At 37.2% G+C, this 22,517-nt stretch overlaps 1 long non-coding RNA gene across 4 annotated transcripts in view; it reads left to right on the top strand.

The window, feature by feature from the left end:
- The window catches only part of LOC109820657, a 27,681-nt gene extending 6,350 nt beyond the window's left edge, over positions 1-21,331 (top strand). The window contains exons 2-5 of one of the 4 annotated variants that reach the window (XR_002241916.1): positions 12,352-12,447; positions 13,831-14,003; positions 18,904-18,971; positions 19,161-21,331. This is a non-coding gene — a long non-coding RNA (uncharacterized LOC109820657). Of the gene's footprint in view, positions 1-12,351; positions 12,448-13,830; positions 14,061-14,127; positions 16,320-18,903; positions 18,972-19,160 lie in introns of those variants that run through there. The other 3 variants (XR_002241918.1, XR_002241917.1, XR_002241915.1) reach the window with 3 other exon arrangements.

Raw genomic sequence — 22,517 nt, forward strand, 5'->3', positions numbered from 1 at the left:
TGGCGATCTTAATCCTCTTAAACTTTCAACAATTTTCAAAAAATCATTCTTAATAGCATTAATCCTTACTTCGTACTTTTTCACATATGAGTAAAATTATGCAGGGTGATATTTTTACCAATAAAAATTATGTTTCACACTTTTAGGGTTTGAATGTGGTTTTTTGCGAACCTCAAAACTTAAAGAGTTTTGTGACATTTTAAAAATTCGAGGGCTTTATCCTGGGACATTTGTAAAATTTACCCTAAATAGAATGTATAAATTTTATGATTGGAAAAACTGATTTGATCTAATAAAGTGTTAATGGAAATCAAACTAATTTGAAATACTAATATATAATAAAATTATACGTTAGATACATAAACTTATCATTGCAATGCGCACTTATAGCCTACATATAAACATAAAAATGGACACACGTGCAACGCACGTGCACCATACTAGTGTATATATGTGTGTGTATATATATTTTATGTTTTTCATTTGAATTTTGTTAGATGATGTTATGTAAACATTATTGTGTGGTCTATGAATATGGCTAGTCCAGTGAGTATACCAATCAAATGAAGAAAAACTCTTTAATTCATAATTCTAAAAGATATTTAAATTAAATCAAATACAAAATATTTTATCGTTAGAAGAAAATATGTTAGACTGGAAGAAGCATTCAGGTTCACATCCGGATCCAAAGAAGCAAATTCTTGAAAATTGTAGACGAATTCAAATACGAACGCCTTAGTATTATGATCCAATCAAATTCAATACCACTCCTAGTTAGTTCTTCTAGAATTGTCGTGTGGGCACCCTTACAAAAACAATTGCATACTAGAAAACTGATCCATGAAAGCATTTCTGAACAAGACGAATCTGTGTTTGTGTCTGGAAGATGAAGAGTTGTTCTCATCAATCTCTTAATTCTTGCAAATTCCACATGGATTTTTCTTAGACAGGCACATAATTTTCATTAATCTTAAATGCCTTGATCACTACTTATCCCGTGGAACCTATGGAGAGTCTGATATGTTAATATTGCAACAAAGATAGAATGGGTTTGACAGTTGTAAACTTATAACTATGGTCCGCATCATATGGGATGAAAAAAGTAAGAGATTTCTTTTTCCCCTAGCAAAAGGAAAACTTCTTTTAGTCTCCTAAGTTTTATTAATTACTAATCTTGTTTATATGTAGAAAATTTACCTGGCCTGCTAATGAAGAAAGGATTTTGCAAGATACAAGAGTCCAAGGAGAGTTGAAGGGAGAAAAGCTTTTTAGGCTTCTGAAGCTGGTTGGAGGCAGGAACTGATTGAGTACAAACGAACCTTTAATTTTGGCGGACACAAATTGATTTTCTGAATTGTGTACGGTTGGAAATGTTGAAAACGTCAAAGGAATCGTTGAGAAATGTGGAAAAACGTGCAACATCAGCACTACAGGAAAACTCTCGGGTCGGTCGACCGATCGCATAGGACCGATCGACCGATCTTGTGCAGATTATAGGGTCCGAAAACCTTGCTCTGGACGGTCGACCGATGGTTCTCTATTGGTCGACCGATGGAGGTAGATCAGTCGACCGATAGAGGAGCACTGGTCGACCGAAAGCGGATACGGGCTGAAGTTGATTTCCTAGCCTGTTTTGGATTGAGTTTTGATATAAATAGAAACACGTCTTTTTAGGGTTTTGAACCAGAGATTAACTAGAGAATTATCATTGTTTTGAGCAGTTTTGTGAGGGAGATTATTGTGAGGGAGTGTGAGATCATTGGTTGGGTTATTTTGAGAGTTGAGAGATTGTAACCCGTTGTTTCTCCTCCATATAGTAAAATCTCCACATCCTCTCTCAGTGGACGTAGGCAATTTGCCGAACCACGTAAATCTCTGTGTTTGTGTGATTTTGACTGTTAATTTTGTGAATTGCACTCGTGTTTGGTTCTTCTCTCATCACTCACCGACTCGGTTGGTTTGCGAGCACGTGCAATAAGTGGTATCAGAGCTCATATTTTCAGATCTAAGGTTTTGCATTGGGTGGAGGAAGATTCATTGTTTGAAACTTGGGTCTTGAAGATCTAGGCTTCGGTGGAGATAGCGTTGCGGAGTTGCCATTGGAGATCTTGCTTTCCTCGTATGGTTAGAAGATCGAGTAGGAATCTTATCTAGGGTTCAGTTGGGTAATTTCTCAATTCTATCAAGTACGAATCTTTCTTTACAATTGATATGTGTGTATCTTCTTCTCTGCTTCGGGAGCTTAGCGATCCTCATGGGAGCTTGAGGATAGGTGATTCTCATGATATCTTGAGAATAGTGGTGTGAAGCGACACAACGAAGCATAGGATGAAGCGTGAATGGAGTCGGAAGAACGAAGAATCAAAGATTTCAGTTCTCAGCCTGATGAGTTGACTGACGGTTGATGAGTCGACTCAAGAAATCGCCTCCAGATAGCAAAATGCTTCTACTGAGTCGACTCATGAAATCATGAGTCGACTCATGCAGGCCAGCACAGTTTGTGCACGTTTTGGGTTGACCATGAGTCGACTGGTGAGCATGAGTCGATCATGAGTCGACTGATTGAGGGTTTCCCAGGCCGATTTGGTTTCTGTTTGAGGGAATCCTAGCTGGGTTTGGTTTTGATTATTTATCAGATTGCCACCACATTGTAAACCCTATAAAGAGGAGATTGTTAGAGATGAAGATCTAAGGAGATTAGGTCTAAGAGAGATCAGTTTTGATCTAGAGAAAATGAGATGTAATCAAAGTGAGATTCTAATCAAGAGAGATTAGGGTTTAGAGAGAATTGAGAGCTTGTTCTTGATTCTAGTGAGATTGTGAGAGAGGGATTGTAATCTTTTCGTACTCATAATCTAGAGAGGGTATTTTCTTTCGTCACATACTGAATTGTTCTTGTGTTTTCTGTCATCCTCTTCTTAAGCTACCTTTGATAATTCCGCGATCAAAGGTACTCGCACCGCGACTCGTATTAATAATTAGAGTTAGTTTGTAATGAGAGAAGAAGTTAGTGAAATCAGCAAGGCGATGACGAGTACAGTTCAGGTTGCACTTCAGAATACGAAGATCAGTGTTGTGAAGTATGATGGTAAAATTAACTTTGGTTTGTGGATGAGCTATGTGCAAGATGTTTTGAATGCTCATAACTTAGAGGAGACCATCATGATCCATGAGAGGCCACTAAAGTATGATGAGGCGGTATGAGACAAGATGAATCGAAACGCTTGTGGGGTAATTAGGTCTTATTTGGAACAAGAGTTGAAATACGATGTGATTGACGTGATATCTGTGATGAAAATATGGGACATTCTTAATAACAAATATCTTACGAAGAGTGTTAAGAACTGTTTGCACTTGCTACGAAGATTATTCAGATTCTAGATGTTCAGGGGTACTTCACTTACGGATTATGTGAACAACTACACAAAGTTATTATCTGACTTAGCGAACGTTGATGAAAAGGTAACGGATGAGTACAAGACGATTATTTTATTAGGCTCCTTACCTGATGAGGAGTATGATACATTCGTGCTCATTTTGTTGAACGATAGATCTTCCATCACATATATTGAAGTGACTAATGCGTTGACGAATTACGATCTGAGAAGGAAGGATAAAAAGATTTTCAGAGCTAGCACTTCAGGAGAGGTCTTGTTAACGAGAGGAAAGAGTCCCTATCCGAGAGGTGGCAATAGAGGCGGGTCAAAGTCTAGAAGTCACTATTAATTAGCAAAGAACTAGTGTGTTTTCTGCAAAGAATAAGGACATTGAAAGAGAGATTGCCCAAAGCTCAAAGAGAAAGAGAATAGCAAGACGAAGGGCCTGAAGGCCAATGAGGTGAATGTTGCTAGAGGTGATGATTCAGATGATTCCTGTTTTTCTCTATTGATTACTCCAGAGGTGAACCATGCGGATGCATCAGATTGGATGTTGGATTCTGGTGCTACTTATCATGTGACTCCCCAACGAGATTGGTTTGCATCTTTCGAGAATCTCGATGGGGGCGTGGTAGTCATGGGAAATGATCAATCCTGTGATATTTTTGGGATAGGTTCCGTCAGGATTCGAATGCGCGATGGATTTCTTTGAGAGCCGAATGAAATGAGATTTGTTCCTCAGTTAAAAAAGAATCTTATTTCTGTTGGAGATTTGGAGGCAAAGAGATCCAATGTGACTTTTGAGAACACTGTAGCAAAAGTTACTAAGGTACATTTGGTAGTGATGAAGGGAGTCCGCAGTAGGAACCTTTATTATCTGAAGGGGAGCACTGAGCTTGGCTAGGTAGCTTCCGTTGTTTCAGAGGCGAACACGAGCAGACTTTAACATTACAGATTTGGGCACACATGTAAAAAATCACTACATGCTTTGTGTAGGTAGGGGCTATTGAAAGGAATCAAGAGTGGAAAGATAGAATTCTGTGAGCACTACGTTCTTGGCAAGAAGACAAAGATGAAGTTCGGGACAGCCGTACATAGGACGATAGGCATATTGGACTACGTGCACACTGATGTTTGATGACCCATCAAGATGATATCACTTGGTGGTCGATATTGGTTCATCACATTTGTGGATGACTATTCTAAGCGTTATTGGGTGTACACCATGAAGCACAAGAATGAAGTCGTAGAGTTTTTTTATGGAGTGGAAGAGGAGATTAGAAGTTTAGAACTGCAGACTGAGAGAAAAATCAAGACGTTGAGATCCGATAACGGCTGAGTACACTTCAGACCCTTTTCAGTAGCTATGTCGAGACGAGGGCATAGAGAGACACTTCACAGTTAGTCATACGCCGTAGTAAAATAGGGTGGTAGAGAGATTGAATCGGTATTTATTGAAGAAAGTCTAATGTTTGTTATCACAGAGTGGTTTAGAGAAGATCTTTTGAACTTAGACACTTTCATATGCGAGCCATCTCATTAATAGATTGCATTCATTTGCGATTGAGGAGGAAAACCTTATGGAGATGTGGTCGGGAGAGACAGCACGTGATTATGATTAGCTCAAGGTATTTGGGTGCCCTGTATTTTATCATGTCAGAACTGATAAGTTGGAACCTCGAGCTAGAAAGGTCATATTTGTTGGATTCAAGCGTGATGTTAAATGATACAAGTTTTGAGATCCAGTTGAGAAGAAGTTTGTGCTGAGTAGAGACGTTATTTTCGATGAGGCTTTGATCTTGAATCTTCCCAGCTCTCATCAGGTGGAGAGCACCCCGACAGAGAAGATATCACAGGTGGTGGAGATTGATGCAGTTCTACAGTATCCAGATGAGACCGTATCCATTAGAGTGTCGACTAAGGTGACGCCAGGTGAGCACGGTGATGATTTGGAGGATACAGGGCAGAGCAGAATCAGAGACCGACGGCTCAGGTTCAGGATTCGATTGCGGTTCGGAGACCCAGGTTAGACATACGGTTGTCAGCTAGGTATACGGATTGCTTATGCACTTCCGGTGGAGAGTATCAATGAGATAGTTCCTACTACATTCAGAGAGGCCGAGCAGAGTTCAGAGGCTGATTTGTGACAGTAAACTATGCATGAGGAGATGAAATATCTTCAGAAGAACGACACATAGGAGCTTGTTGAGCTTCCAAAGGGACGGAAGGCTATTGGTTACAAATGAGTGTATACGAAGAAGGAAAGCATTAAAGGCACTCCAGTGAGGTTCAAAACTAGGTTGGTAGCGAATGACTATGCACAGGAAGAAGACATTGATTACAATGATGTCTTTTCTCCGGTGGTGAAGCACTCTTCGATTCAAATCTTACTAGCTTTGGTGGCACAATATGATTTGGAATTAGATCAGTTGGATGTAAAAACAATATTTCTTCATGGTGATCTTGACGAGAAAATCTATATGACTCAGCCATTAGGGTTTCGAGCTGCAGGAAAGGAGAAATTAGTTTGTAGGTTGAAAAAATCGCTATACGAGTTAAAGCAATCTCCGCGATAGTGATATAAGCGATTCGATAGGTTCATGATCGACTATTTGTACATTCAGAGCCAGTTTGATCCTTGCGTGTACTATCGTAAGTTGCGAGGAGATGCGTATATTTACTTATTACTTTATGTCGATGAGACATGTTGGTTGCTTTTATTTTCAGATCCGCTATAGCCTATAGATGAATTGAAGGTATAACTTTTGAAAGAGTTCGAGATGAAGGATTTGGGTGAAGCGAAACACATTTTGGGAATGGAGATCGTCAGAGACAAAGATAGGGGGAGAATTTGTTTGACACATGTGGCTTATTTGAAGAAGGTGCTACAACGGTTTAATGTTAGTATGGAGACGAAGCCAGTTAGCGTACTATTAGGAGCCCATTTGAAGCTTTCAGCTGATCTTTCACCGAAGATAATTAAAGATAGAGAGTTAATGTCGAAGATTCCGTATGCGAACGTAGTGGGAAGTTTGATTTACGCCATGATTTGTACGAGGTCGGATTTATCACAGGTAGTGAGCATGGTTTCGAGATACATGCACGACTCGGGTCCGGGTCATTGGGATGTCGTGAGATGGATTTTGAGGTACATTCGAGGTGCTCTTAACGTTGGTTTGGTTTTCGAGTGAGATACTAGCGGTGGGCAGCTATATATTCGATACGTAGATTCGGACTACGCTGGAGATTTAGATAAACACCGGTCGACGACGGGGTATGTGTTCTCTTTGACCCGTGCGTCGGTGTGTTGGAGGTGCACCTTACAGTCTACTGTGGCTGTCAACGACGGAAGTAGAGTATATGACGATTGTAGAGGCTGTTAAGGAGGCGATTTGGCTTCGAGGACCATTGAGGATCTTGGTGTTTTGTAGCGATCCATCACCATTTATTGTGATAACATGAGTGCTATTTATTTGGCGAAGAATCAGGTCTTTCATGTGAGGACGAAGCATATCGCCGTTCGTTATTCACTTCGTTCGAGATGTTCTTGAAGATGGGGATGTTGAGCTCGTGAACAAGGTTGTTGATAGCGGATCGCGGGGCGGCGCAGCGAGGTACCGCTAAGGTTATATCGGGCTATTGCGGCGAAATCGCGGCAAATAGCGCACAGTCAAATAGCGGTTAAATTTAAATATATTTAAATATCGTAAATAATAAGAAAATTCATAAAAATCTAAAAATTCAATTAGTTGTAAATTTCTTGTATTATCAGTAAATAACAATTAGTAGGCTTGTTGTATGAATGAAACTATGAAGAAATTCAAGAAATATAGCATCATAATATGTGTGATAGCGGCTTTAGTCGCTTTTAACCGCGAAAATCCGCTTTAAATCGCGAAAATCCGCTTTTAACCGGGAAAACCCGCTTTTAACCCGCTAAAACCCGCTTTTACGCGTTATTCGAATGAATAGCGGATTTTCCCGCTTAAGCCAGTCGCGAAACCCCTACGCGTAGCGCTGAAGGGTCGCGACCGCTATTCGCGCCGCTATAGCCCCGCTATTGGCTGCTATTTACAATACTGCTCGTGAAGGTCCACAAAAGATAATCCAGCGGATATGCTCACAAAGGTGATCCCGAACAACAAGTTTGATCATTGTAGAAACTTGTTACAAAATTTATGATTGTTAAGGTCGTTTGCGGCCATTTGGATGAACTACGAGCGACTTGATCCCTTGACAGAGGGGGTACGTAGGCAACGTCATTAGTGCAGTTAGATTTGATGATACGACGCATTGGTGCTTATGTTGGTATCGGCTCGATTTTGGGAACACTTCGCCAAGATGGAGAATTGTTAAAAAACGACGAAGGAATCGTTGAGAAATGTGAAAAAACGTGCAACATCAGCACTACAGGAAAACCCTCGGGTCGGTCGACCGATCGCATAGGACCAGTCGACTGATCTCGTGCAGATTACAGGGTCCGAAAACCCTGTTTTGGATGGTTGACCGATGCTTCTCTATCGGTCGACTGATGGAGGTAGATCGGTCGACTGATAGAGGAGCACCGGTCGATCGAAAGCGGATACGAGCTGAAGTTTGTTTCCTAACCTGTTTTGAATTGGGTTTTGATATAAATAGAAACACATCTTTTTAGGGTTTTGAACCAGAGATTAACCAGAGAATTAATATTTTTTGAGCAGTTTTGCGAGGGAGATTATTGTGAGGGAGTGTGAGATCATTAGTTGGGTTATTTTGAGAGTTATTTGAGAGATTATAACCCGTTGTTTCTCCTCCATATAATGAATGTGGGCGTCAAAAATTACCCACGGATTTTCGCCCGCGGCTTGAGACAGAGAGAAGACAATGAACGTCACTATCCGGGTCACAAGCTTAATTGATGTCGATAAACGCATGAAGTAAGTCGACGAACCGTGTGAAGCAACGAAATTGCAGAATAACGAAGATACAAACTGGTCGGGAGCTACGCTTCGCTTACGAAAGACGAAACGCCCCTCGTGTCCCATCTACTCCATATGTGATTCAACCATGGAAGCTTGTAGATCTTCTCGTCAGCTTTCCTTTGCACTTTGAATTGCGTAATTCCGAGTTCGGACGACGAAAATACGACAAAAACGGACGGGACGCACAAAACAATGCCTCGTGCCTTAGCGGAGACACTTTGCACACTCCAAGTGTCTCAGCCTTTGTAGAGTCTGTCTCGCTTTGAATCTGATGAAGCTCAATCGATAAAAGCTGTAGATTTCTGCTCCAGCTTTTTAACGCATCTTGGATCAACTCATTCCGAGATCGGATGAGAGAGTTAGAGGCAAAACAGGAGAGAGACACTTGCACTGTCTCGGCCAAGGCCGAGACAGTTGGACTGTCTCGGGCTTTATAAAGAAGTTTTGATCATGATTCGCCTCAAATATGAAGAATCTCAAAAGACAAAAGTTATAGATCTCATCGATAGCTTTCCAACGCATCTTGGATCAACTCATTCCGAGACCGGATGAGAGAGTTAGAAGCAAAACAGCAGAGAGACGCTTGCACTGTCTCGGCCAAGGCCAAGACAGTTGGACTGTCTCGGGCTTTATAGAGCTGTTTTAACTATGGTTCGCTTCAAATATGAAGAATCTCAAAAGATAAAAGTTGTAGATCTCCTTGTTAGCTTTCTAACGCATCTTGGATCAACTCATTCCGAGATAGTATGAGAGAGATAAAATCAAAATACCGAAGATAGTACAAACTGCCTCAGAATTCCGAGACAGTGTTGGTGTCTCGGAGAAGAACGGAGATTTTGGCCATGATTCGATTCGAATAAGAAAAAGCTCAAAAGATAAAAGTTGTAGATCTCTTCGTCAGCTTTCCAACGCATCTTGAATCATTTTATTTGGAGGTCATATGAGAGAGTTAGAGGCAAAACAAGCGGAGACACTCTGACTGTCTCGGCCAAGGCCCAGACACCTTGAGTGTCTCGGCCATGGCCGAGACACCGCAGGTGTCCTAGACCCCAAAAAGCTATTTTTGCTGTTTTTGAGCCGTTTTTCGATCGTTAACCATCTGGATTTGTTTCAACTGATCTAATATCATCCAAGAACGTGATAAAGTGATTACAACCGAGGATAAGAGCAAACCATTCATTCTTATCAGAAAACAGGGCTCCTGAAACCTATAAATACAGCCCTAGGGCCTTCATTTGCACAAATCTAAAATTCTCGAGCGTCGGCGAAGTCCTGCCGGATTGAAGACCCTGCTGAATTGAAGACTAAAGGAGCACGAATTTCAGAAAGGAGGAGAAGATCGGATCGAGTTCTTTAGCATAAAGAGGAAGAGTTCGTCGGCTCTATAGTTCCCAGTTCCTTCCTTGAGATTGTCCCGTTGCGGTGATCTCGAGAAGAGTAGTTGTCTCGCTGTTGTCGAGATAATTACTTCGGTTTCTTGATTCCTTTGCGAATCAACGAAGCTTCGGATCGATCTGATCGTTTGATAGTCCACGGATATCAACGTTCCCGTTCAGGCCAAGATCTCACGCAAACAGCGGAGGATAAACGTCCGTTGCATTTGTTAAAAAAATTATAATTTTTGTTGAAAGTCTTATAAAAAGACTATTTGTTTTTGAGTTTGTTGTAAACGTTTGAAATTGTAAATGAACTCATCAATGAAATCGACTTTCTCTCCAAACAATGAAATCTTCCCATCCTCTCTCCGTGGACGTAGACAATTTGCCGAGCCACGTAAATATCTATGTTGTGTGATTTTGGCTGTTAATTTTGTGAATTGTACTCGTGTTGGTTCTTCTCCCATCGCTCACCGACTCGGTTGGTTTGCGAGCATGTTTCCGCACGGCACGCAATAGGAAACTTAAATAGCAACTATATGAAACCTTGTAAATTATAATGTGACTAGGAGAAGGTAGCACACATTCCAATGCATGAAATTTTCACATATTGGAGGAGGTGGTTCCTTGTTGAGAAATTACTCACGAATCCAAGAGGATGCTTTTCAAACTTTTGAATTAACAATGTCGGGATCTGGATGGATCTTCGCATAGTTGGCTGCCATGGTTGCTCAGTTGGGAAAGCTGCTATTAGGTTCTTCTGTATTTTTTTAGTTTTTCTAGAAAGCCTCTTTCTTCTTAACAGTCTGCATCTACGTTCATCATCTTGCTGTGCTTCCACCATTTTTTTTATTTGCTCGTTTTTTTATCATTCAGAGGGAATCAAATTTCTTGAACATCTGTAGCAATAAAACCCTCTCAATTTAGGCCGCATTTAATTTGACATGTTATGATATTCCTATCTGAATTTTATTTATTTTTGCTTCTTGCTTCAGATCTATCTTTTAATGTTGTCAAGAATTAAAACTGGCTTAATGTACTATCTAGGTTGCATAGGTACAGGTACGGGTAAGGACACAGGTACGGGTATGGGTACGAGACACGGCAAATTTGTAAAAGTGAGGATACGAGGACACAACACACACACACACATACACACATAGATATATATATCTGTGTGTGTGTGTGTGTTATAAAATTAATAATTTAAAAACCAACAATTATCTTAACGATCTCAAGTTTCTCCTTTTTATTTTATTAAGTTCTTTTTATTTGATTCAAGTCCATTCTCAAATTTTGAAGAAAACAAAGGCTTTGGAACTTTGCATTTCTATCTTCAAAAAAGGAAATACAAAAAAGAGATGCTAAGCTGAAACTATTTCAAAAATAAAAAACAAAAAGAAGCTCAACTCAAACTTCTTCCCATATAAAAGTTAAGGACCCATGCGATTTATGTGCTTAGTTTGTAGCCATCCTTGCCAGGAAAAGACAAATACCATCCATTCTCATGGTCAAACAAGGCCATGTGAGAGGTGAGGTCATCCTCCACTAAGTGGATAAAACATTAAGAAAAATCAATAGAGAGAGAGAGGGGAGAGAGAAATTGTTATCATCTTGGTCTATGTCCTCAAGTCTCAGAACCCATGGATCTAAATAACAAGATTTTAAAAAAGTCTCAAAACCCATAGAACAAGGTCCCTCACCAGCTTAAGAATAAAGCATGAACCTGCTCGTGTCCCTTCCGTTTGGGTACGGACCCGTACCAAATACGGACCGAACACGGGTACGACGCCCTAAGTGCCGTGTCGGGTATCCCAATGTACTATCAAGTCCTTCAGTATTGTTGAGATTCATTTAAATAGTATTTTTATTCAATTTGGCAATACTAACTATCGAAAAAGTAACTAATTTTCAAGAAAGCAAAGGCTTTGGAACTTTGCCTTTCTATCTTTACAAAAGAAAATACAAAAAAGAGATGCTAAGGTGAAACTATTTCAAAAATAAAATAAAAAGAAGCTCAACTCAAACTTCTTCCCATATAAAAATTAAGGACCCATGCGACTTATGTGCTTAGTCTGTAGCCATCCTTGTCAGGAAAAGACAAATACCATCCATTCTCTTGATCAAACAAGGCCATGTGAGAGGTGAGGTCATCCTCCACTAAGTGGATATAACATTAAGAAAAATCAATAGAGAGAGAGAGGGGGGAGAGAGAAATTGTTATCATCTTGGTCTATGTCCTCAAGTCTCAGAACCCATGGATCTCAATAACAAGATTTAAAAAAAGTCTCAAAACCCATAGAACAAGGTCCCTCGTCAGCTTAAGAATAAGCCACGAACCTGTCTGTGTCCCTACCGTTTGGGTACGGACCCGTACCCAATACGGATCGGACAGGGGTACGACACCTAAGTGCCGTGTCGGGGTATCCCAATGTACTATCAAGTCCTTCTGTATTGTTGAGATTCATTTAAATAGTATTTTTATTCAATTTGGCAATACTAACTATCGAAAAAGTAACTAATTTTTTAGCTTGAGATTAAGCTTTTCAATTTTCTGCATTTTTTCTCTGTTCGCTTTCTTCCAGACTAATATATAAACTGAATTTCAGGTATCAATTTAGCTGTATTCTTTTGCAGGATTGACGAGAACATGGATGGGATTTGGAACTGTTTTGGAGCATGCCCATAGTTTCTTTGAAGTATTTGAGTCGGAATCTGGAGATCATTAAACAGGTAGCTCCTACTTACAGTATTTGTTACTATCATACTCTTTTTTCTGCTATTTTTTTTCATGTGCTCTGGTGTGCCGCTAGAAAAGGTTAGCTACTTGTAGTTTTAGCACGAGGTTTTTTAATAGTTTTCATTTTATTTTTTTATTTTTCTGTTTCTATGTCGTCTCTAATTTGTGCTCCAGGACTTCATCAGCCTTGTTCTCATTTTTCTCATTTATCACTAATCCCTTCTGGCTCTGATAGTGTTATATGAATCATGTCATTTTCCTTGTTTTTATCATTTGAATTATAGATGGGAATGGATGGATACATCCTAAGTTGCATGGTAAGGGGTACCTGTACTAGGCCTGAGCATACTATCGGTCGGTCGGTTTTCGACCTAAATAATGCCAAGCGAATTGCACTGACATTCTGCTAAGAACCGAACTTCACCGAGGTGAGTCGCTTCGGTTCGGGTTGGTGCGGTTTGACGGTTTGCACTGGGAATAATGACAACTTATGCAGCTTGGTATATAAACCCAAATGCAACAGCAAGCATCTGCTGCTTAGTACTCAGAAATCAGTATAAACATAGGCATTTCCATTTGCACTCCATCATCACATTGATAAATGACAACTTATGAACTTTAGTGCACTCACATCACATGAAGGCTTTTCCATTGCACAAGAATTATGAAAAATCGACAAACAATATCATAAAAAACTGAATAATTTGTACGAGATCAACGATCATTAGTCTAAAATTAATCATGCTATCACAGATTCACAAATTCCAAGTTCATTTAGAGATCTACACAAGATTAAAAATTTAAAATCATTAACTTTATGCAACTCTAAGAAATCCAAGCACGTCGCATCCGACGCATCGTCACAATTCAATATTGTCTATGTGCTCCTTTCCATCAAGTTCTATCTGCAAAAATAAAATATTAAAATTTAAAAAATGGAACTAGCTAAATTTACGGCGAAAGAGTTTGAGCTATAATCTCTTGAATGAACATACTCAAAAAAACGCATGCTAAAAAAACAGAAATGTTTTCTATAATATCTTGATAAACTGTGAATGACAAAAAGCAAAACAAAGTTGAAGCTAACATAATTTCTTGAAGGACTGTATTCAAAAAGAGTATGCTAAATTATGTAAGGTTATATATACACACACTTCTTACCTATGCAGTGTTCTCCCATGCACCAATCTGCTACATATTGGTGATTGTCGGCTCAATTGCAATCTTGTTCAAATCTAAAGACAAGTAAAAAAATAATTTTAATTAAAAATAACATAGTTATATCAAATATATTTAACTTTAAAAATAAACGTTACCTATGTCCAACTTCTCAGGTGTATTCATATCTTCTTTAACACAAATCTTGCTTGATCCAGGTGATGCCAATGTGACCCGAAGCCAATCTGATGTGCATAATAGGCATTGTACCATTCTTGGAGTCAACGAGCTCCTAAAAGGATCGAGATCTCGGCCACCTATACTAAATGCAGACTCAGAAGCCATCATTGAGATAGACACAACTAATATATCACGAACCATTCGGGAGAGGGTTAGAAATCTTCCACTATGTACTTTCCAATAATCTAAGATGTCAAAATTACTTCCATTGGCTTCAATGTCTTCGCTTAGGAACTTTTCCAATTCTGACTTTGCTTATGCACTTCCCTTTGCAGCTTTCAACCTCTTAAATCGACTTCTTACATCGGTCATTTGATTATTGTCTTCGTTGCCAATATTATCTGATGATGCACCACTTGACTGCCCACTTGTACACGTTTGAGTTCCATATTTGACTTCGTACTCATTAAACAATGAAAAAGTTGCATTCTTGATAAATCTTAGTTTTTCAACACTTTCATTCTCACTATATGTAAGCTCAAGAATAAATTTCACAAAATCCTCTTTGTTTCAAGGGTCAAGAAGAGCTGCAATATAAATTAACGTTTTCATCTTCTCCCAATCCCCCCATTAGTTTTCATGTTTCTCACTCATTCTAGTTGCAATTTTAACATATGATGGATCTCCACTCAATCTCCATTTTTTTAAAACACAAGCAATGTTGCCAACTTCTTGAAGAAAAAAAATTACTAGTAACGTACGAAGAACCAGACACGCAATGTAAGTTTTTGAAAATTTTCAAGCAAAACGCAATAATGCATAATCTTCGTACATTAACCCGATAATCCTCTATTGGCATTCCGTGATTTCCCTATCCACAATTAAGTTCATGGTTAAAAAAGGAATCATCATCACCATATCTCTCAAAAGCTTTTTCATACTTTTGGGTAGTGTCCAACATAAAAAAGGTGGAGTTCCACCTAGTGCACACATCCAAACACGAAGATGAACTGAATTCAAGCTTTTCGAGTTCAATGCAATTTTTAAATTTAGCCAATCTTGATGGAGATTGTCTCATATATCTAACGGCTGATAACTACAAGATTAATAATATGAGTGATGCACTTCATATGAAGGTATTTTTCTCCTAGCATTGTCCCTCCCCAGTTATTAAGCCTATTCTTTAGATATGTAATCATTGTGTCGTTTGAGCTAGCATTATCAACAAGTGATCATAAAGACACTCTCAATATCCCAATCTGCTATGCACTTCTCTACCGCCTTCCCAATATCCTCTCTACTATGACTGGAAATTAGACAAAAACTTATTATTCTTTTGTTTAATTTCCAATCATTATCGATCCAATATGCAGTCAAACACATATAGTTAATATTTTGGATGGAAGTCCATGTGTCTGTGGTAAGACACACTCGCTGGCATGTAGCCTTCAACAAATTCTTTAAGTTTTTTTTCAAGATGAATCACGTAACAATCCCTTTGGATTGTCCAACGAGAAGGTATATGAAATCTAGGGCAAATAGTGGATATAAAATATTGGAACCCAATGCTCTCTACCAACTTGAACGGAAGTTCATCTACAATGATAAAGTAACTAGGAGCTTTTCTTACAGATCGTTCATCATAACTCCAATTATCTAGACCCCCTATATTCTCACTACTACCCAAAATTCTCAAATTCCGTTGCAAACTCAATAATTTCTGCCGACTATCAACATTATGTGGATGTTTTTTACATGTTTACAAATGATTGTGCAAAGATGTAGTGTCATTTTTCTTTGCATGAGCATGATATTATTTTCCACAGTAATTGCATTTTGCTTTAGGCTCACCATTCTTATCCTTAAATTTTGTGAAGTGAGTCCATACCTCAGATTTTTCTTTTACTAACTTCCTTTTAGGTTGGATCTTCTGGGAAGAAGAATCGTCATCTACTTGATTTGTAATTCTACTGACGTTTGGATTTTCCTCCGATGGAGGTGGAGCCTATAAATAAACGTAAAAGTTAAAGTCAATCAAATAATGTATATGAAATTTTAAGTTGTAATCTCAAAAAATTCTAGAATTTTATAAATATTAAATAGAAATAAACTCTGGCCTACTTTAGATTAAAGTGATCACATAAACATATAACTTATCATCTATTGACAAGTGAAATAACTATGCATGAAAATTTACAATTGCAGTACTATTTTAAGAAAGGAGTTATGCTAGTTACTTTTCTTCACCCAAGGAATCAACTATATTGTATCAGCGATATGAGAAAAAAGTATAATATCAAATAAAATAATAGAAAGACAAATCATTCATTGTAAATTGATCATATATTTATCAATGTTAATTTCTTAACTATTAAACCACAAGAAAATTTCAACTACAACTCTACAAGATTATAATTAATAACCATCAAAATCAGATTGTTCTTTTATCTTTTACGCCATCACCATCAAATCATCTAGGATTAATTTTATTTATGAAGCAACAAAAATCAATTTTATTAAACCTTCAAATTTTCCTTTAATGAAATATTATTCATATTGTGTGGTGATGAAAATGGATTCATGAAGATAAAGGGATCTATACAACTGTACCTCCACCTGTGCCGAGTTGGAAGTCAAAGATGGATGTTGAAGGGGTGGTCTGCCATGATGAAGTTGTCCGAAGTTGAGTGATAAAGCTGCTGAAGGGATGAGATTTTATTTGAAGATTTTCTGCTAGCCCTAGAAGCCTACGAGATGGCGGAGGCAAGTTCAAGAGACGAAGGGTTTCCACAATTTCTTGTGAGCAAATCGGAGGAAATTATCACGTAATAATTAATCATGATTCATCACAATCACGTTTAGCTAATTTTAAAATCAATCGGGTTTGATATATTAAAATCCTATAAGGCTATAACCCAACCCAAATACTTTATACACTGCACACATATGTTTCAGTCGGCACGGGTATATCGGGTTGAAAGTTTTTCAACCCGAACCGAACCAAACAACACTTGAAACCGACCCGAACTGCCAAATATCGGGCAGTTCAGTCGATATGTGCGGTTTCCCCTGAAATTTGCTCTCCCCTAACCAGTACGGGTGCGGGACACAACATATTGTAAAATATAGGGTACGGGGACATTGCTACATATATATATATATTAAAATTAAAAGTTTACATGATATCATTATTATTATCAATTCGTGTATTATTAGAGTTAAAATTCCTTCACATTTTAAAATCTCTTTTATTATGTAGATGATTACAAATGGGAAACTCGTTTTTTAACTAGACACTAAAACGATCCTTTTAAAGCATAGGTTTGTACCTAGGTATGGGCTGAAACGAACCTAAATCATGTCTAACGAGTTTTAAAAAATGTATATGAAGTATATGTTATACATCCAAGAAGTGTATGACAAGTGTATAAAATTAAAACATATATCATTTAATTGAGTACATGACTGAATAAATGTATGCGTATGTCCAAAGAGAAGTATGGGTATGGGAACATGTCAGGTACGTGCCGTGTATAGGTGTGGCTTCATGATAGGGGTACCCCGGTAACATAGGGTACATCCCTAACTTCATTATGCCATTTATTTGGGAATAGGGGGAACCTTGATGCAATGGTAAGAGTTGTTGTCATGTGACTTGGAGGTCATGGGTTTTACTCATGGAAATAGCCTCTTGTAAAAATGCAAGGCAAGACTGCATACAATAGACCTAATATGGTCTGACCCCTTTCCGGACCACATACTTAGGGCCTGTTTGGATAATGGAAGTATTGGAAGTAAGAAGTATGTTATAGAAGTAGCTTTCAAAGCTATGAAGTAGGAAGTAGAGGAAATAACAACTTTTTTGTTTATTTCATATATTTTTAGAAGTAATGAAAGTAGAACTTCTTCCTCTTCATTTACTTTTTTTGTTTGGATAACATTTAAAAATATTACTAGGAAGTAATTAACACATGTTGCTTCCACAATTTCAAAACCATGCTACGCTTTTTAATTTGATCTAGCACGTTACAATCAGTTTCATACCGCTATGACCCCTCGCCACTTGAGAGCAGGAAGAATTCTTCAACCACTAGCTTCAAAATAATTGTTTACCTCTCGCCTACGATGAAACTCCGGATGACCATAAATTCCTATGAATCTCCAATTTTCCTCCTCCATTGCTCCTTTGATCGTAACATCAACATGGTATTCAGACAAAGAATTAATAAACAAAATGTTCTCTTCATCCCAAAGAAAAGTTGGCCGGCGTCCATCACAAATTACTACAAAATAATTGTTAAAATTAAGAACAATTTATCAATGAAAAGTTGTTAGAAGTAACTAATAAATGAAATATTAATAAAAAAAATTATTTATTTCCTAATTAATATTGCATTTCAACTACTTCCGAGCTACTTCTAGGTATTGAGGATTGGAAAAATATTTTAGAAGTAATGATGACACGTAGGCACCACATAAGCGTTTAAGGAAGTATTAGAAGTAACTTTTTCAGAGAACCAAACACACTTTTTTACTTGGAAGTAGCAGAAGTAGTATCTACTTCTTTTACTTTAGCTACTTCATAATTACTTTCGTGCAAACAAACATGCCCTTAGGAGTGATGCGGGACAAGTTAAGATTGAGTTGATTGTATTTGGTAATTTAGTTTAGATTTTATTTAGGATATCTTATTTTAGTTTATAGGGATTTGCAGTTTGAGAGTTTATCTTTTTAGACATGCTGTTAGATATTTGGTTAGGATAGTATTTTCAGTTTTATTAGGTAAAGTTTAGGTGATTTGATGTTATCTTTATTGTTAAGTTTGTCCTATAAATAGGATGTATCCATCATGAGGAAATGACATTGATTGATGAATAAAATTATGGTTATGTGAGATTTTTGGAGTGATTCCTCAAGGTGTGAAGCCATTTATTTATAGGTTTGATGCTATGAATAAATCTGATCTATTCTAGTTTATCTTAGATTTCTTTCCACAAAAAAAAAAGCTACTGTTCACCAATACTATTTACGGGGTTACTGTTCACCTGATACTGTTCATTCATCTTCTGATATTCATTAAATCTTTCTGCTAACAACGTTTTCAATTTTAGATTTAATTAGAACCCATTCCCCGTCAATTGGCATCAGAGCAAGATCACTGGTTCACAATAATCATTGGGTAAATATCCACTTCCTTGATCACAACAACTTGAATTTAATCCTTTGAAATTCGGAACGTGTCTTATTTTTATGAATTTGATGTATATGAAGAAATATATGATTTTGAGCCTTGGATGCAAGACTTAGAAGATTAATTTACAATTTATGATTGGTCGGATTGTGAAAGGTATATGTATGCCAAGTGTAGGTAAAAAGGAGAAGCTCAGGATTGATGGTTTCACAATTATTCTAGTCATCATTCATATATACGTTCGTGGGCACCGACGAAGTTTCTGCGTGGAAGGAGGTATTCTGGTTATCCAACTAGAACTAGAAAACATTACTTTTGTTTTTCAAGCCCAAAACAAAAGTGTATGAGACTCGGTCAGATGTGGGTCAACAATATGAACCCCCAAGTCAAATCCAGAGTCAAAATTGAAGCCGACACCAAAACCGGAAGTGGAACCTGAACCAGATTTTGAACCAGAACTAGATCATGAAGCCAATCCAGTGTCATAATATGAACAAGATCTAGAAGAAGAAGAAAATCAGAAGATAGATTCAGAGCACGAATTGAACTCGAGTCCAAACCAAAAACTGAGCAAAAGGTTGACCCAGAGGCGGAGCTTGAATCAAACTCAAAACCTGAGTCCTAAGTTGAAGTGCAGCTCGAGATACTTCCTATCGACAATAATTCTATAATAGAATTTGTCATTCCAAATCCTCCGCCATCTACACATTATCGAATTATGCAAATAATTTTAAAGATCGTGCAGTGCAAACAACAATACTACCCACTGATTGAAGGAATTTTTGTACTCTCCCTTCATAAAACTCGAGGTCAAGTTTTCTCTAACATGACAAGTTAAGATTGAGTTAGTTTTATTTGGTAATTTAGTTTGGATTTCATTTAGGAGATCTTATTTTAGTTGATAGGGATTTGCAATTTACGAATTAATCTTTTTAGGTGTTTTGTTAGATATTTGGTTAGGATAATATTTTCAGTTTTATTAGATGAGGTTTAGGTGATTTGATGTTATCTTTATTGTTAACTTTGTTATATAAATAAGTTGTATCCTCTATGATGAAAGACCATTGATTGATGAATAAAGTTATGGTTATGTGAGAATTTTGGAATAGTTCCTCAAGGTGTGTAGCCATTTATTCATATGCTAGATGTTGTGAGTGAATCCGATCCTAATTTATCTGTTTTTTACCTTAGATTTCTTTCCCAAAAAAGCTACTGTTCACAGACTATTCAAGTGGTTACTGTTCACTCGGTATTGTTCATCATCTTCCGGTGATCATCCAATCCATTTTCCAGCAGCCTTTTCAATTTTAAATTCAATCAAAAACCATTGCCCGTCAAGGAGCTTCATGCACTGGCCTGTCTTTTGGGTTGTCCCTCTCCTTTTTTTTCGAAAGAACAGGAAAAAGGTAAACGGATTTATCTATTCATAAAATATATGGTATGATGCTGGTAATAAATTAATAATGTTTATCGACTTCCAAATCTTTCCATGTTACTCACTTCGTCATCTCCTTTTATGGTGACAGATCTTGTTTTTTTCGTGTAGGATTTTATCCTTTTTGTGCATTCCCTTGGGATAACCGAAACTTTGTAAATTTAGGTTATATGCATTCCTCTTCATAGGAGAATGGTCAGGTGCGAGATTTGAAGTAATAACTAGGTAACTGTTTTGCAGCATGAGAATCCAGACATTAAGATGTTAGCGCAAGGCTGTAGCCAACAGAAAATGACATCGAATTTTGCACTTGGTTGCTCATCAAACCTACTGTGTCAGTTTTCAGAATTAAGATCAGACAACTAAATTGCATGACTATATCCAAGATGCATCAGTGTGGTTAATTAATGTTGTACAAAGTACATATCAATATGGTCTACTTGCGCACGCAGTGCCACCATTTTTAAAAATCAGAAGAAATGGAAAAATGGGAAAATAATCTAAATTTCATAATGTAATGTGCCAAGTTACCAACAATTATTTGCAATAAGATCAGTGATTAACGGTAGATGAAAGATCACATTAAAGACAAAGTCAATTAGAAGTAGTAAGCTAATATGCTCCTAACTAAATAAGAAGCTAACAATTAACAAGCATGAGGAAAATTGTAAGTAATACAGTGAAAATTGATCCTTCTGTTCTCTCGCAGAAAAATAAAAATAAAAATAAAAAATAAAACAAAATGGTAACAAAATATGTAGTATGACAAGATCATTGCCTTCTGCATTGATATGCGTCCGATGTTAACCTGCATTACAGTATTTTCGATTTATGTGTGGCAAAGGACCATATAAAATCTGCAGCTGATCATAGTGGGTATAATGATTATGAACAATACTTCTTGTTGTAAAGATGTACCACCTGTTTTGAAATATAGTGTAAAATTATGAACTTTTCTGTGAAAGACAACATTATAATATATATAGTATAATATATATATATATTTTTATATTATATAATATTATTATATTTATATTTATTATATATAAATTATATATTCTAATATATATATATATATATATATATTATGTTATGAGAGAGAGAGAGAGAGAGAGAGAGAGGAAGAGAGAGGAGAGAGAGATTAATGAGGTATTGACATAGGGGGAGTTTTCTATGGCGGAGTGTGCAGATCCAGACAGATATGAATCAATGGGTTTAATCAATTCTTGTTGAGATTTGAAAACTCTCGCACAGATCTGAAATCCATGGGTTATTCATATATATATTATAGATATATTATATATTATATATCTATATATATGAGATTAATGAGGTATCAATATGTATATAGAGGATTTCTCTCTAATACAATGATGTGGCAAATATCCACCAAGTGTATTATGATGCATTCTCTCTCCTATTCATTAATTGGTGGAGATTGTGGCACATCATTGTATATGAGGGAATCCCCATAGACATATGTACCCATTAATTTCTCTTCTCTCCTCTATAATATATTATAATATATTAGATAATTATATATATATATATATTATTATGATTTTATAATCTCTTATATTATGGAGTAATGGTTTATGAATGATCTTTCTTAAGAACTTTGATGTTACATGAGAACTGAATAGAATTTTATATCCAGATTGGAAGGGAATGCAGTCAGATGAGGTTGATATCTGAGACATAAGTTTTGTGAATGGAGTGATGATTCTGTAGTCATCACTGTTGTTGAATGAAGTTGATTATTTACGCTAATCTGGTGATTATATTTAGATAATACAGATGCCTTTGTGGGAAATTCTAATATTTTAGATATAGATATAAAGCTGCTCAAAATGGTAACTACCTCGAGTATTACTTGGATATTAATCCTTACTACTACCTTGAGCAGCTTGGTTGTTAGAACCAACAAAATGATTTCACTAACATAATCGTGTCTCCTTGAAAATTAGAGAGAATCACTAATGAGCAGTATCATCTTAGCCGGTTGTATCCTACTTGAGAATTAGCATAGTATTGCTTTGACTTTGGCTCCTCGACGTGCTGTGTCATCTTCGGTGGTGTTTGCCATTGTCTCCCCGTTC

Source organism: Asparagus officinalis, chromosome 8 (assembly GCF_001876935.1).
Source record: "Asparagus officinalis chromosome 8, Aspof.V1, whole genome shotgun sequence".
NCBI classification, from domain to species: domain Eukaryota; kingdom Viridiplantae; phylum Streptophyta; class Magnoliopsida; order Asparagales; family Asparagaceae; genus Asparagus; species Asparagus officinalis.